A 14659-nucleotide genomic window follows, 5' to 3' on the forward strand; every position below is an offset into this window, starting at 1 on the left:
TAGATTATGTCCATTGCCTGTGACTTTCCACCATTTTTTATTACTGCATCACTGTCATATAGCACTATGCTGTAGTATGGGTGTATTTGGGTGTTTTGTTGAACTCCCGCTGGTGCTCCTCTTGGACTGGCCTCAATATCACATCTGGGTTTGCATTCAGGTCTGCTTGGGGGCTTCCCATAGACATCTCACTGGCCTCTGTGAGAACAGGATGCTGGACCAGATGGCCTGATCCTGTAACGTTTGTGACAGCCCTATATTATCCAGCATCTATATAATCTGGTTCAAAGGCCAGAACCTGTAGATGTTCTTTCCTTCACCACAGTCCTGGAAGGTAGGTTAGAATAAGAGGGAAATGCTTGACCAAGGCCATGGAGGGAGTTCCATGACTGAGTGAGGATTTGGACCCGTGTCTCTAACATCAGGCGTTCCAAACCCAAAGTGTCCACTTGTTGTTTGAGTGATTAAATGTGCAGGCATCTTAATTGGTCCTTTGAGAGAAATTGAGTCCTTCCCATACAGTGGTAGCAGGTGCCTTTTGGGACCGAGAGCCCAAACAGTAGGTAGTGTTAAATCCAATGACTCGCAGAGCCAACTAACTCTAGTTTTGCACCCATCCTCTTCCCTGCTGAGTTCTACAGGGGCAATTCTGAGAGAAAAGGGGGAGGAACCTGCCAGCCTCTGAACAGGGGGTTGCCTGAGAACAGACTAAGGTTGGTGAGGCAATGTCTCCGTTGCCCTCATGAACCAGCCTCCACTGTCCCCCGTACATATTGCCCTAATGCCTTCACAACCTCCACCCGCCAGCTCACTGTGTATTCCCTGCCTCAGAACTTCATATATTTAGCCACCCAGAAGTGGGTGGCTAACCTGTGGCTCACCAGATGTTGCTGAGCTGCAGTTCCAATAATCCAGTGATTATTGGCTATGATGGCTTGAGCTGATGGGGGTATCTGGGGTGAGGAGCACAGGTTAAGCACCCTTGCTCTAAACAGTAGCTATTTACTCTGCAATGTAGAGTCACAAACAATCAGCAGTTCCTGCTGTGATTTATGTTTCTGGATTTTTCATCATGCAAGGTATGTTGGTTATTTACTGATTCAACAATGTCTAGTCTACCTGCATCAGAACATGAGCTCAAAGTGGCACATTCAGTTTTCCCCTCCTCATTGAACAACAACCCTGCAGGGTAGGTTAGACTGAGAGGCAGTGAATGGCCCAAGGTCACCCATTGAACTCTGATAATGCCTCTTCCTTACCTGACATGTGACCGCCCCCCCCCCCAACACCAAAGGTTGCCCAGAAGGGAATGTGGCTCTTGGAGTTAAAAGGGCTCCCCAAGCCTTTTCTAAAGGCATCTAAAGTAGGTGGGGCTTGTTGAAGAAAGTGTTACATAATTATGGAGGAGCCACTCCTAGGAAGGTCCTGCTATGAGATCTTGCAAAGTGGGCAGGTTTCTTGGTGGAGGGCCTTTTCCAAATTTTTGGTGGGTCTTGGTGGATGGGAAGACTCCCAATGGGTATAGAAGGCTCAGGCTGTGGGTTAAAAAATAATAATCATACTTTGAATTGCACCCAGAAATAAAGAAGCAAGCAGTACAGTATTGCTGCACTGCAGAATAGTTCCTGGTCATGCACAGAAACCCGGTATGCCTATGGTTTGTACACACTTGCGAGGTCTATTCTGAAGCCCTGTATGGATGTTGTATGGATCACGGGTTCCTGACTTCCACAAGTTGTCTGATACTACCTGATAGAGCAGGGCATCTGGAGGGTTCTCAATCTGTGAAGAGGAGCCCTGACAATTCAGGGATCCTGATGGCATGAAGAGATCCATCTTTGCATACAGTTGAACATGAGAGGGCTCTTTCAAACATGTAGAGGTCAAGGAGGAGCATGCGATTCACTCCCCTTGTATGTAGTCACGTAGTATCCAGAGCAGGGTTTGGCAGTCTATTCAATATGCAGGTTTTGCAATGGAACCTGTCACTGCAGTCCTCATTTCATTCCTCCCTGTGTGCATACAGTCTCTCTGGATTTGTCATCTGAAGGCTTCAGGACGGGATGAGATCAAGTGGACAGGAGCGGATGAGCTGTTACATATGTATAAGCACATTCACCTGTGTCCATCTTTCTGTGCTACCATGTAAACTACACTCAAAACATTTGACAGAGGCTGGAATATGCAGTGATTCAGCAGAGTGCTCCAGCCCTTGAATGTGAACTTGTCCTTTCCAGGCTTGGCTTCACCAGCTCCTCTCCTCTGTGTGACCCCAGGGGTCCCGCAGGTGACAGTGGCCCACCCACCCACCGTGCTCACTTCTCCTACACAATCTAGACTGAGCTTTTCACGAGCAAAAGGAAGACAGAGGGCTATAAAGAGGAATGGACTTGTGCAGGAATCAAGGGTAGATTGTATACTTATCTGCCATACCTTGCATTGTTTGGGACTTGCATTGCTGGCTGGGGCTGATGGAAGATGCAGTCCAATGCCATCTGGGACATCAGTTACCCTTCCATATCAATGTGCATTGTTAGCACGTCCACCATGATGGTGGAGGGAGTCAGGTGGAATCTGTCTAGCAGCAGAATCTGTGTCTGGAGCTTCTCTCAGCACATGACCACCCTGCCTTCCCTGCTTTGGTCATGCTAGATTGTGACAAAGAGACATAAGCCAGGAACTGGGTGATTAATCAGAGTGACCAATACAAGTCATCATCACAGTGTACTGATTATAGTTGGTTATGTGTGCTGTTCTGTGGTGTTTTGATGTGTACTGTTGCACATAATGCATCCTTACATTGTGCCGTGCACTATGTATTACATTTGTGCAGAGTATATGGTTGTATACCTGTGATAAATGTCATTGCCACGGGTTACTGCATCTCCCTTCTCTGTTGTGCTGCAGTGTGTGAGCTATTACACAACACTGCGTTAGTGTAACGCAAAGCAGGTGTGTACTATACGTTTTGTGCTGTTCGTTGCAGTAGCATTGCAAATTGTTAATTACTTAGGAATAGTGGTGTGTGGCATTTTTGTGTGTTTTATTGTCAGCTATGTATCTATCAGGCTGCGTTGTTCTACATAAATCCATGGGCCTTGGGGGCTATGCATGCCTTATGCTCACTGTTGATGGTGCCTGTTGCATATCCCTGTGCAGTGTGCACATGCAAACTGCATTGTCGTTGTGCGTGACTATCTGCCTGTTGTGTTTGCGTCACCGTGCACTAAAGTTGTGCACAGCCTTGCTGCCGCATTGCATAGCACCGGTGTCCCCTCGGCATAACTTAGAACTATCCAGGGTTGCCCACAGCGCACACTGCTGCACAGTGTGGATTGCCCCTGTTCTTTTGGCATATGCTGCTGATGACTGTGAGCTCCAGACACAGCCGGGAAGCTGCTGCCTCCCTTCTCCCCCCTCCCTGCCCCGGTTGCCATGCCAATGCAGAATGCTGTATGTCTCTGTTCAGCAGATGCCAGTGCTCACAACTCCACCGCTCTCCCACCCAGAAGTCTAGGCTTGCAGGAGGAGTGGAAGGGAGGGGGGGTGATTCTGAGATTGTTGTGAAGAACTCCTTGTCTTCTCTCCTCCTCGGCTTTATTTGAGCGAGGGTTCAGCCCCACAACCTGTTTTGAATGTCAGAGCTCATCAGTCTGGGAACGGCACATTTCCCTCTTTGACAACGCTGCGTCAAAGCAACAGGGCTTGATGGCAATGTGGATCACAAAACATGTCAATAGAGGACAAGTCAATTCGTTCAGTCAAACCCCTGAATGCACCATCCGTCACCCGTCAGTCTTGTGAAAGTTTGGCATTGTCTGCTGGGATAGCGGCCCTTGTAAGAAATAATAACTCATGACAACAAAAAGGATATATATGTACATAGGCACAGACTTGATCCTATTCTATTCTTATGGACTGAGCTCCTCAAATACAAATGATGAGTTGCCAGTTCTGGGGTTCCACCCTAGGGAGATTATTAGGATGCTAGACTCTGAACAAGATAAAGCTACTGAATAGGGGAAGCCCAACTAATGCTCAACCAACAGCCAAAGTCATATTGCTGCCCCCTCCAACTTCATGCAAACAAATGAGGATGAATGTCCAATAAACAGGTTGCCCGGAAGCAACAAAAGTATACGTACACTATAGATATGAAGCTCCTCCAGATGGCCTATTTATTGAGCATCCATCCTAATTTGCTTGCACAAAGCATACCCAGTATGTCCTGTCTTCAATGAGCATTTGTTCTGATTTATTTGTGTGGAGGATAGTCAACAACAGACATTCATTCTGATTTATTTGCACAGAGGTTGCATTCCTTCCGGTCCATCAATCATTAACCCACACTTTTTAGCACATTTCTCTGTCACTTTCCTAACTGCGAAATATTTGATTTTTTTAAAAAGTGGATTTGTTCTTCCAAAATCCACTTTATTTGGGCAAACAAATTTTGGTATGCAGCTAAATCCCTCCATCAAGATAGTGACAGTTTGGAGGTGACCATGCAGTGTGATGTTTACTCAGAAGGAGATCCTGCTTTGTTCTGTGAAGTTTTCTCTTAGATATAGGTAAAGGTAAAGGTACCCCTGCCCGTACGGGCCAGTCTTGACAGACTCTGGGGTTGTGCGCCCATCTCACTCAAGAGGCCGGGGGCCAGCGCTGTCCGAAGACACTTCCGGGTCACGTGGCCAGCGTGACAAGCTGCATCTGGCGAGCCAGCGCAGCACACGGAACGCCGTTTACCTTCCCGCCAGTAAGCGGTCCCTATTTATCTACTTGCACCTGGAGGTGCTTTCGAACTGCTAGGTTGGCAGGCGCTGGGACCGAGCAACGGGAGCGCACCCCGCTGCGGGGATTCGAACCGCCAACCTTTCGATCGGCAAGCCCTAGGCGCTGAGGCTTTTACCCACAGCGCCACCCGCGTCCCCTTAGATATAGGACTCCACCCTTATCTTGATTTATGTTATTTCCTCTTCCTCTAGGAAAAGCATAAGAAATTCTCGGAATTGCAATTCCATGTGTTGATCTCAGCATCACCACCAAACTTCAATTCCTGGGTTTCTTGGAAATTAAAAGCCAATGTAAGTTTGTAGTGGAGATAAAACTGTTGTGAGGGTCCTTCTGCAAAATGTGAGCTATGAACCATTTTAATCCTTTTGACCCAATAGTGCCTTCATGATTCTGATCTCTTCCTTGCATTTCTTCAACAGCTCTTCCTGTTCCCAGGCACACTTGCACATCCACTGAACCTCAAGTCTTCTTTGCATCTCTTCCCGAGTCTTCTTTGCATCCCTTTAATTTTGCTGCAGAACCTTTCCCAAGCTTCCATACTGGGAGCACTCTCCATCCTATTTCCTCATCTCTGCATCCACTGTCTGCTTCCATTTCTCACTGGGCAATTACAGTCATCTATTTACATCCTAGGTCATGACCGCCGGTAAATTTGCATAGCACCGAATAGGAAGGGGGTCAGCTGTAACGTTAGAACATGTTTACCATGGTCTTGTTTCTCCAGCTTCTTGGCTGATTGTAGCTAAGTAGTAAAACACACATACCACCACCACCAACAACAACAACTCAACACCTGACTACAAACAACTGCCTTCTTTTGAAATTCATTGTTGGATGTGGCATGCCTCGGAACACCAGCTTCCGGGAATTGCAAGTGGGAATAATGCCCTGTTGCATTTATATCCTGCCTGTGGGCTTTCCACAGGCATCTGGTTGGCCACTGTGCACGCAGGAGGCTGGACTTAGATGGGCCATTGGCCTGATCCAATAGGGTTCTTCTTATGTCCACCTCCCTGTTGAACTTCTGGCACATATTGAAGACAAACTTTTAAACTGAATTCTGATTTTATGATTGTAACTCATTTTTAGTCTTATTGCATCGGGTCTCCTGTACACTGCTTAGAGACAACGGTGATTAACCAGTATACAATTTTTTAAAAATAAAAAAGGTATTAACTGCCTTTGCACTATGGCAAGTTTTCCAGTCCCCATGAAAATTCATCAACTTCTCAGTGTGAATTCTCCTAATGTACATCTTTCTGTATGCACTTTTGCCTGGTGTACCCATTTTTTGCAAAGCAATTTCCCCTAACATCATGCATTTCTGTAGGCTGCTTTCACTAATACATGCATTTATAAGCATATTTGTACCCTAGGCCATAGCCTATGTGCATGTTACTTCTATGGAGAGCTGCCTTGCAAAATTCAGAGAAGTGTGGATTTTGATGGGTGGCTTAGTTTTGTTTCACGTATTGTTCAGAAATAGCAAATTAAGTAAGTTTGCCTTTAAGTGGTAACTGAATCTGATTTCTCCTGCATCCCTAACAGTAGCTACCTTGGATCACACATCTTCCACTGGCGGCCTTCCCACAATCCCAACCTTATCCCTTCTTTGTTCCGTGACTTCCCTTCCACCTGCACCCACTCAGTCTTCCTCCCCACCTCCAATCTCTCAGACAGGAGATTTATTCTTCTCTTCGCCCTCCTCCTCCTCTTCCCTTTCTTCCTCTAATTTCCTCCCCCACATCCTGTCGCCCTAATGTCTTCCCCCGTATCTGCTCTCCCACCCTCCCCACTTCTCTGTAGTTAATTCTGCCTAGATTCTATCTCTCCCTCCGGCAAAAAATATTGCTAACTAGACTCATGCTCTTTTTTCCTCAGTTCCTGTTTAATTGATCCCCCCTCCCATCCCAGCAGAGGTTCTCCTTCCTTGCTCCTCTGATCTATTTCCCCCACATTCACTGCCAAAAATCTCCCCCCCTGCAGAACCCTGGATGCTTTTGATGCAACCATCCCCATCGTTCCCTCCTGCCCCCACTCTTTTTGGTCTCCCAGACTTCTCTCCCCCACCCCATGTTCCTCCTATTCATCTTGCCGCATTTTCCCCCTTTTCTGCAGCCCCAGCTTGTTTTTCCTCCTTTCCCTTTTCTCCACGCCCCCCTCTGCATTTGATTTCCTCCTCCTATTAGCAGCAGTCGTTGTTCCCGCAATCTACCCACCTCCTCCTAGCCTTTTCTTTTCATCTCTTTCCCCTTCTCCAGAACTCTCCCCGCCGCCACTGATCCTGTACCCCAAAATCTCACACTCCTCCAAACACATTTGCTTTATTCAGCTGCCTGCACCAGCTGCTCCTGTATTTCCTCCTCCTATGATTTCTCTTCTGCTCTCTTCCCTCATCAAAGTGAATCCTCACTCTCCCTGATCTCTCCCTGCACATTCCACATTCATTGCATCCTTCCTGATTCCACAATCCCCCTCCATTCCCCCCTCCCGTCTTCTCTATGCGGCACAGTTTCTGCCAGTTCCTCCGTTGCCACGTGTGCATCCAAGGTACCATATTCCCAGCTCATTGCCATGGTGACCATTAACCCATTCCGCATTTGCCAGGAGGAGGAGGTTGCTCTTATCACTAGGCCTTCCCTTCTTTTCTCAGGTTAGTGTAGCCCATTAGCTCTCTTATATTGACATCGTTGGTTCCTGATGGAGACTGGGGAAATGGAGTCACAGGGAAATGCACCCATAAGGAATGGGGAAAGATCCAGAGTTCTCCTGCCTTCCAGCCTTGTCCTCTGGTCCATCTTCACTCAGGTGCTAGTGAGCTTCATGGCTGAGTGGAGATTTGAACTCTGGTCTCCAGGCTACTCTAACCACTACACTACACTGGCTCCTTGAACCTTCTTGCACTCTACTCCCTGGAGATCATAGAACTGTAGAGATGGAAGAACCACCAGGATCATCTAGCCCAACCCCCTGCAATGCAGGAACCTTTTGCCCAACATGAGGCTTGAACCCACAACCTTGAAATTAGGAGTCTCATACTTTACCGACCGAGCTATCCCAGCTTGGATCCTGTCGCTCCATCACAATGGCCATCACTTCATTATTCCATTTTCTCAGAGAGCCAGCGGTCCTTCCACTTCAGCCCCAAAACGTGCAAAGCAATAATAATAAAGATGATAGTGCCTCTGAGCACACACAGAGTGATTCCCCTCTTATAGCTGGAAAGGAAGCTACGTTTTAATGAATCGAACTACTTATCCATTTAGCTCAGAAGTGTCTATGCAAAGTGGCAGTGGCTCTCAAGGAATTCAGGCAGTCTCTCCCAGAGTCTTCTATGGTCATGAAGAGGAGATATTTTTGTTTGAAATAAAGTTTATTGAAGTCTTATTTACATTATATTACAGAGTAAATAATGGATTGTTTTTTTGGCCCAGTCCCTCCTCCATAGCAAGGAGGACTGGGGTCGGGACATTTTTATTAACCATAATAATAATAATAATAATAATAATCATTAATAACCATTAATAACAATTTTCTTGTAATTAATTATTTTTTCTTTTTTAAAAAAGGTTCCTTTGTTGGTTAATTAATCCCCTCCCCCTCCCCTTAGGTTCCCAATCCCCCCAACCCCATTCACCCCAAAATTCTAGGATGCAGCCTAAGAAAATAGAATCAGTGCCACCTCTCCAGACCAGCTGCACCAATTCTGCCTCCATGACCACAGGATCCACTTTTCTCACCGTGGCAGACACTCTCCTCCCCGTGTTTCAAAAGTTGCATTCCATATTTAAACCTTAGACGCTTATAGAGAATAAAATACTCAGCTGCTTCCAAGATGTCTCTCTGTGTGTGCAAATTTAAGTCTTGTAAGCACCACCAGAATATTTCCACTTCCTCTGCCCAGGTGTGGCAGAAAGCTTTCACAAGAGGGAGAGAAAATGATTTAATTGGTATAAAAACTAATACTTTGCCTTTGAGTGTGCCACACATATCGATATACATCTGTTTATTCCAAAACGCTTCTTTTAGCTTTAATGCTGCTGACAAAATACCCCTATTCCCATTCTCCTTAGTCTGTGTAAATGTACAAGATGGCTTTTAGCCCTTATATGACTTCTTCCATCCCAAGGGTTGTTTGTATCCATGCACAGGGGGGGAAGGAAGCAAGGCTTAGAGATGTTTTAATGCTTTCAGTACCAAAATTCATCACGACACTATTAAATATGCCATCCCTCGCCCCCTCTCCTGTGGGGCTCTTGCACTTTTAACCACTCCGTGGTGGGTGGAAGTTGAACAGGTGCAGCTTTTCACAGTGATGGCGAAGGCTTCACCTGTTGAATTTTTGTTTGTCCTCATGCACCTGTGAAAGCCGCAGGAGAAAGCTCTGCCCTACCCAAAGATGGCAGATTACTTAAAACGGCAAAAGCAAAATGTTTTCCCTCGCTGCTCTCAACTCTTTCTGGTTTCTAGCATGACTGTTGGTTCAACAGAGAGCCCCAAATGCAGGGCTGCCAGACCTAGACTCAGAATCCGCTTGTACCTTCAAGGCTTGCATGGGAGAGAAATTCTTACCGGGTGTGGCTTTTTCTACTCTTAAAGGCACAGAAAGCCTCTCAGAGGCAGGCCCACCAACCTTACCTAAAGGGAATTTGCTACATTTTCTCTATGGTTTCCCTTCCTCCCCCAGAATAGCCTCAGCTCGCAGGGAGAGGAACACATATCAACTTGGATCAATGGAGGAGTGTAGAGGGCAAGTCTATCCTTTGATGACTGCAAGGGTTCGCTTGCCTGTGTGAATGAGCCATTCGATACCAGACAAGATTGATACACCTTTCCTATCATCTCAGAGCAATGTTTACCCCCCAGTGGATTTGGTACACACATTCAATCAGGGTGGGGTGGGTGGGTGGTTGAGTCACCCGTCAAAAGAACTCAAGTGATGCCGCCTTGAGTAATACTACATAGGTATCAGAAAGGTGACGTATAAATCCTTTATAATAAATAAAGTGTGTGTTGTCTGAATTATGCAAAGGTGATTTTGCAGTGAGGAGCGAACAACTTCACCTTAGGCGATCATCTCAGCCGTCCGTGTGAAATAAGTGTGAAGTGGGACAGAGATTACCGAGAAGCTGACAGTTGCCTTAATTTTAGTGGACAAACTCCTGTGTCTTTAAGAGCTTCATGACACTCAAGAAATGCATAGCTGAAGTTTTCCCCGCATTGCTGCATCTCTAGGGACAGGTTCTCCTGCTGGAGCGTTTTGCCTCTTGTACTGCAATGGATGGAGACACAGGTGGTTGCCCATACAGAATGGAGCAATAGTTGCTGAGGCCATGATTCCTAGTCCACTGACACTTTCTTGATGTATGAGAAGTCCACTCACACCCTGCAATACTTTTTAAAAAACAAAAAACAAAACATGCCTTATGTTGTAATCCAATGCAGACATACCTGGGGGTGTGCCCTCACTGAACATAGTGAGACTTCCTTCCGGGTAAACATACATTGGATTGTGCTTCAGTTTTCCTTGCTGTAATATGATCCTGCGTTCAATCGTGAATCGTCTTGAGATGTATGATTGGTAGCATTAAAAACAACAGCCACCATAACCCTTTAGAAAATTGAGCATCCTGAACGGGGGATATTTTATCAAATAATACTTTGGGAGGAGGTGTAGGGAACAGCATTCCTCCCCTCCCTACTCCATAAGTTCAAGTGTGTTACTTTTAAATAACATGCTTATAACTAGGGCTGCAATGCTCAGTCAATCAGGTAAACTCAATTAAAACATTTTGATTGACTAAAAAAAGCTGTCCCTGATTAACATCATGTAAAAACAGAATTTGTATTAGGCTGTATCCAACCTAGCAGTTCGAAAGCACGTCAAAGTGCAAGTAGATAAATAGGTACCGCTCCGGCGGGAAGGTAAACGGTGTTTCCGTGCGCTGCTCTGGTTCGCCAGAAGCGGCTTCGTCATGCTGGCCACATGACCCGGAAGCTGTCTGTGGACAAACGCCGGCTCCCTCAGCCTATAGAGTGAGATGAGCGCGCAACCCCAGAGTCGGTCACGACTAGACCTAATGCTCAGGGGTCCCTTTACCGTTAACTAGGTTGTAGTCAGAGTAAACCGGCTGAACCTAATGGACCTACATTAGTAATGCCCATTAATTTCAGCGGGTCATCTCTGAATATGACTAATTGGATGCAGCCCATTCCCCCACCCCCGCCTTATATGCACATTTATTCAGATTTGATTTATAGTACAGTTCTGTTAACCAAGTCTTGGGCTGATTAACTTTCTGTGTCCTTTTAAATGTGTTTGTGGGAGGGTGGGTTATCAGTCTGTCTTGGTTTTTTTTTTTTAATGTAATTTGTGTTCTCATTTTGTATTTTTGTGTTGTGAACCACTCTGCCATCTTCCGATGAATGGTGGTATAATAATAATAATAATAATAATAATAATAATAATAATAATAATGATGATGATGATGATGTTAGAAGTCTGCTCAGAAATAAGTCTAATTGAATGCAATGGGCTTCAGTTCTAAGCCTACTTACTAGGGAAGTAATTCCAACTGAACTTAGTGGGACTTACTTTTGAGGAAACATGCATAGGGTTGAGCAGTAAGAAGTTAAGTTGGTGAGTGTTGCATTCATTACATTTGTTTCTGAATTGTAAGAGCAGTGGTGGAAAACTGCAATGGGAAGACCAGGGTAACAACAACTTGATGGCGACGTCATAGAACCTCTGCACAAATTTTGTGAAAACAAACCAAGAGGATGGTTCAATATCTGCTTTGTCTGATGGTGACCTGGGTCAGGAAACCTGAGGGCCCATAAGCCAACCTGGGCCTGCTTTGTTTTCCTGTCTACAACCTTGCTGCACCATCGGCTGGCTTGCTCTCATACCTTGAGCATCAACCTGATTTGCAAAAATGAGCAAATAATGCTTTTCAAAACCTGGAGACTTGACACCATCACCTGCTAAAGTCTGTATATCAAACTGCTGTTAAAAGCACTACTACAGTGACCACGTGGAAAGTTGGCAACTTTGCTTGCAGTTGCCCCATGACCTCTATAAATTCCTCACACCCCGTCTCTCTCTCTCTCTGCCTCCCATTTTAGGCTATTATTTATTTATTGCACAGCCCCAGCCCCACGGAGATATCCAGTTGCAAAGGAAAAATTGGGGGTCCTATGTCAAGCAGATTTCCAAGGAGGTTTCCATGCCTATCAAATCTATTTGGAATATGGAAAAAAGAGGAGACTGATACCTTACAACCGTTAGCTGCAAAGCTGAACTCCTACAAGAAGCCATCATCACTGCACCTACGTTGCTGCTTGGCGATGGCTATTGCTGCTGACCTGACCAGACCTCTGAGCCACACGCTCTGCTTTCCTCTCTTTATTTGCACTTTGGAATCAGAAGCCATCCTTTCTATTCCTTCCTTCCTGCATTCTGAGTTGCCATTTTCGTTAAATCTCTACATTTATGGAGCCACCACCTCCCTGATCTGGTATTGCTATGGAAGCTTGGCTCACAACAGTCCAGTTATTTAAACAAAAAACAAAAAACCTGAGGCCCTAGTAGGGAGGGACAGGAGTGGCAGCAGTCCTGAAAGTTGCACCCATCTGCTTTCTGAGCAACTGCTTGCATTTCCAGAGCTTCCCTCCCCCTGCAAATAAATAAATAAATACCGGTAAATAAATAAATAAATAAATATCCCAACAACAACAACAACAACAGATGAAACACAGGTTCCCAAACTCAATATAGCTTGACAAGGGCAGCAATGATTGAGTGCATTGGACAACTGGAAATAATGGGGTGGGACTTATTATGGGATTAATGGAAGGTTGAGGAGTGAGTACCTTCTCTTCTCTCCCCCTAATTTTCAAATTATAGATTTAGGGCTAAGATTGGTACAACCCAACTGCAGACTGGAGGCGGCCAAATGTTGTACCTATCTTCAAAAAGGGGGGGAAAGAAGACACAGGTAACTACTGACCTAGGTAACTTGACATCAGTACCAGGGAAGAAACAGTTGGTCTGTGAGCACTTAGAAAAAGATGTTATCATCACTAAGACTCAGCATGGGTTTCTCAAAAACAGGTCATGCAAGATGAATCTCATTTCTTTCTTTTTTGTGATGGAGTTACAAGCCTGGTAGATCAGGGGAATGCTGTGGATGTAGTTTAGCTTGATTTCAGTAAGGCTTTTGACAAAGTCCCCCATGATATTCTTGCAGAGAAGCTGGTAAAATGTGGACTGGACGAGTATTAAGTGGATTTGTAGCTGGTTTAGTAACCAAACCAAAAGAGTGCTTACTAATGGTTCCTGATCACCCTGGAAAAAGTGACAAGTGGAGTGCCAGAGGGTTCTGTCCTGGGCCTATTGTTGTTCACCCTCTTTATAAACGACTTGGGTGGAGGAATTGAGGGGATGCTCATCAAATTTGCAGATGATACCAAACTGAGAGCAGTAGCCAATGCTGCAGAAGACAGAATCGGGATTCAAGGTGACCTTAACAGATTGGAGAACTGGGCCAAAACTAACAAAATGAACTTCAGCAGAGACAAAGGCCAGGTTCTACACTTAGGCAGGAAAAACCAGCTGCACCAATATAAGATGGGGGACACCTGACTTGCCAGTAGTACATGTGAAATGAGCTTGGGGTCTGACTAGACGACAAGCTTAACATGCAGCAAAAAAAAAGTTAATGCTATTCTAGGCTGCAGCAACAGAACTATGGTGTCCTGATCAAGGGAAGTAATAGTTGTGCTCTGTTCTGACTTGGTCAGAACAGACCTGGTGTCCTTCCTTGGAGGTTTTTAAGCAGAGGTGTCTGTCATGGATGCTTTAGTTGAGATTCCTGCATAACAACTAGTTGATCTAGATGACCCCTGGGGTTCTCTTCCAACTCTATGATTCTATGGTTCTATTACGGTGGCCAGAGAGAGTGAGACCAACTCCCTTCACACCAAATAGAGCTCCCTCTACCTCCACAGTGGTCTTGCCACCAAATGGGAAACAGAAGTGTAGGCTATCTGTCACTACAGTGTTTCCTTAGCTCGATGAGGTCAAGTGGACCAGAAACATGTTATTTGTAAAGCATTAATTTGTAGGATTGCATACAGTGCTGGGATGGATCACTTCCTTCCACAGCCTTCTGGCTTGGAGACGACACCTCATCCCTAACTCTCCTTTGGCACAGAAGCGACTCCCAGAAGTGAAGGGTTACTCACTGAAACAGGGGGCGCTCTCTTGCAATAGGTGATGATTGTGGACCCCTGAAAGAATAGATGCGGTCGAGTGCAAATATGGTGATGCTGTAGATAGACTGCTTGATAGATGGCAGGAAAATCAGAAACCAGTGCTGGCTTCTGATTTCCTAAGCAATGCATGAAGGTGAACTTAACTGCAGCTGGTGCTGACTCTGCAGTGGGAGGAGGAGGGGACATGCGGAAAAAGAGAATCAGAATCTCTCTCTCTCTCTCTCTCTCTCTCTCTCTCTCTCTCTCTGTCTAAAGCTGATTCAGCAGTATCTTTCTTCTCATCCCTCTTCATAGCTATGGCACGAGAGCATCTGCTCCTCACCCTTCAAAAGTCCTTGCTGCCTTCTCTTCCCTCTGTGTAAGATGGGTCCATGTTGTGATTGCATTTATAGCATCCAAGGATAATTCATCTTTTTCTCAAGGGAATTCTGACATAGTGGGTGCTAAAACTTGCTTCAGATTGGGAAGACTGGGGGGGGGAGTGCCACGAGGAAATCCATGCATTAGCATGACACCTCTTCACAGGAAGCCATATTGCAATGTTGCCTGCAAACACAGTGAAACTTTTTCCCGTTGTGCCTCACAGAAT

The 14659-nt window shown here is 45.6% G+C and overlaps 2 long non-coding RNA genes across 3 annotated transcripts in view; one reads left to right on the forward strand and one right to left on the reverse strand.

Moving 5' to 3' along the window:
* LOC310829427 overlaps positions 1-13491 on the forward strand; it is a 76401-nt gene extending 62910 nt beyond the window's left edge. Inside the window, exons 4-5 of one of the 2 annotated variants that reach the window (XR_014557260.1) lie at positions 4986-5084; positions 11920-13491. This is a non-coding gene — a long non-coding RNA (uncharacterized lncRNA). The remainder of the gene's footprint in view (positions 1-4985; positions 5085-11919) is intronic. The other variant, XR_014557261.1, reaches the window with a different exon arrangement.
* Positions 10350-11921, reverse strand: LOC310829428. Its single transcript, XR_014557263.1, has 2 exons — positions 10902-11921; positions 10350-10658 (listed from the first exon to the last, which is right to left on the reverse strand). It is a non-coding gene; the product is annotated as an uncharacterized lncRNA (long non-coding RNA).
* Positions 13492-14659: the final 1168 nt, after the last annotated feature.

Source organism: Podarcis gaigeae (genome assembly GCF_964106915.1).
Source record: "Podarcis gaigeae genome assembly, chromosome: 13".
Classification (NCBI taxonomy): Eukaryota; Metazoa; Chordata; class Lepidosauria; order Squamata; family Lacertidae; genus Podarcis; species Podarcis gaigeae.